This window comes from Bison bison, unplaced genomic scaffold (assembly GCF_000754665.1).
Source record: "Bison bison bison isolate TAMUID 2011002044 unplaced genomic scaffold, Bison_UMD1.0 scf7180017864077, whole genome shotgun sequence".
In the NCBI taxonomy this organism is placed as follows: Eukaryota; Metazoa; Chordata; class Mammalia; order Artiodactyla; family Bovidae; genus Bison; species Bison bison.
The window spans coordinates 2417830-2420789 of record NW_011494649.1 but is presented as its reverse complement, the minus strand read 5'-3'; positions in this window follow the sequence as shown (position 1 = coordinate 2420789).

Here is a 2960-nt window from a genome sequence, read left to right as displayed (position 1 = left end):
CCAAGGCAAACCATTCAATATCACAGTAATCCAAGTCTATGTCCCGATCAGTAATGAAGAACTATTACATGCTCAATTTTCTGTAAATAACTCAGTTGGTTGGAATAACATTGTCACAGGAACAAGATTATTTTTAAAGCCATAAACAAACATGCATTTCTGCTTACTAGTAGAACTGGAAGCATTTTTTAAAGTTTGGACACTTGAATATAAGGTTCCATGAACTCTCAGTGTCCCGAAACACTGACAAGTGTGGCCAATCTGTCTCCAACAATCCCAACTAGTGAGTGTAGCAAGAACCCAATTACCCCCAGGCCCTTTTAGTTAGTGTGTGTGTGTGCGTGTTCAGTCACTCAGGTCCAACTCTTTGCAACCCCATGGCTCCCCATCAGGCTCCTCTGTCCATGGGATTATCCAGGCAAGAATACTGGAGGGGATTACCATTTCCTCCTCCAGGGGATCTTCCCAACCTAGGGATCGAACCTGTGTCTCCCGCATTGCAGGCAGATTCTTAGCCATTGAGCCACCTCAGTATTGTACCTTAGAAGAATGAACACAAAAATTCATAAATGCTTTATTCCACATTTTAATGTTTAAAAACTATGTTAACAGAGAAGTTATACAATAGAACTTCTTACATGTCTTTATTTACACCACATCCTGGGGGGAAAAAACAAAACTATGTGTTTAATCAACCATGAATTACAAAGTTTTGTGACATGTGACTCACTTAAATCATCCATCTGAAACTCATTGACAAGGTTTTACATTAGTACACCAGTGGTGTGCTACAGGTAGATGAAGTCTAGAATACACTGAACTCTAGAGAGTAGATTACATACCAGCGATCAAGACTCAAGTCTTTTGGGAAAAAAAAAATTACTTAAGACATCCTATGTTGGCGTGGACACTGAAAGGCAAACATGCAAGACTTTCAAAAGCTTGATAAATAATAGTTCTTTTCTTCTTTCTTTCAAATTTGTGCTCACAGTTAATATTCAGGTCTAATATTCAGCTCTTTCCCTTTCAAAGGGACCAAAGTTTGGGAAACAGAAATTCAATTTTGGAAAAAAAAAAAAAATTCCTCCTCCCCAACATCTGTTTTCATAAATACTGTGTAGTAGTATCAGTGTTAACAGTGAAACAGTATTGCAAAGAAACAACTTGTTATTTTGGGTATTCTATTTCTATACGGCAATAATTTGGGTCTAAAATGTTCCTTTTTATTTGTAGCTCAGAGGACTAGCTTTGAAATAATTAATCTTAATACCAGTATAAGAAATCAACGTTAACTATTTCTCAGACATTTCTCTCTCTAAACAAGTAAGATTTGTAGGTTCCAAGTTTACATTAAGAGAACTATGTTACCTGGGAGAGAATGTAAATTTTTCTAATTCCCAAACAAAACCACTAGTATCAATGAAGACATTTATTCTTGATATGCAGATACTAGCAACTTCTATTTCAATGTGGATCAACAACTTCAAAAATATACAGCCTCCTATTTATTTACAATGTATTTACATACAAATGAAGTATTTCCTACAATAAGCCTCAACTGCATAGATTCTTCCTTTAAAAAACACGAATTCAAGCCTGTATGCATATAGGCCCAGCTTCACAGTCCTTCCTTACAGAAAACTCTAAAGAAGGAGGTCTGAGCCCTGTGAATTTTACATGCTTTTCAATAACTTTTCCTTTAAGATTTAGTGGTATCTTTCAGTTGTTAGCCACCCCGTCCCCAAATTTGTATCTGAAAACCTTAGATCATTATAAATAATTCACTGTATTTTACAGGAATGGTGTTGCTAAAAGATTCTCAGATTTGCCATTTCTAAGGAAAACATTAACATCCTCAAATGATAAAATCTCAGTCTTTAATTTGAAAGTGGATAGAAGTTTACCATGAACTAGAATGCAGGAATTATATTCTTAAGGTTTACATCCTAAGCCTCAAGCCAACTTACATTGAAAAACAGAGGGAAACTGATGGCTTTTGCACTAAAGGCATAAAATCAAATACCTGATCATTTCACCGATCTCCTCCCCACCCCCAACCCAACAAGATGTGCCATCCAGCACTCTGATCCGCTGAAAGAGTGGAGCACTAACCTTTTCAAAGGCTTTTCTGTAGCCTCTCTCAGCAGAGAACTCCCTTTAAAGGGAGGATAGGATTGATCATCACATGACGAACCCAAACATTCTAGAGAAACTTCTGACCTAAATTCAGTATTTCCTCTAACAAAAGGTAGATCTTTTAATTGCTTTCAAAAAAGAAAAAAAAATCCGAAACACCTCATTTTCATTTCTTCACAGCTGCCAAAACTCTAACCTTACTGTGTCTCAGGCCACGTGCAGGCAGCCTTATTTGCAATGATGCACCTGTACCAGCATTTCCAGTAGGAAGGGGGCTGCATTTCTCCCCTCCCTAAGTCCTGGTTCCCACTCTTATCCCTCAAGTCCCAGGAACCACTGTCTGAGAATGACAGATAGGACTACTGGGGAGAAAAAGGTGAGATGAATTGGCTCAGTGTGGGTCTCTAACTTGACCTGTGCCAAGATCACTGGGAGTGATTATAAAATACAGTTTGCTGGACCTCCACCCCCAAAGTTTCTGATCTTATTTGGTCTGGGCTGAGGCCTGAGTACATGCATCCCATCGAGTTCCCAGGTGATGCTGATGCTGCTGATCTGGGGATCCCCACTTTGAGGAACACTGACTTGGAGGCTTGAATCCAACTCTAGAAAGAAGCTAATTCTGGGTGACTGTCTGAGGTGTCCTCTGAAATACCATGACACCTTATCACAGCCATTAGTCCACCCCAAACTCCATGGCCATCACCCATGTATGTCTTTCTCAACAGAGTCTGCAAATATAAGAGGAAAAGTGGGTAGAGAGGTTTTTACCCCTCTTTGACTATTGGGCAGTTAAACTATGGTTTCCTAGCACTAAAACCCTT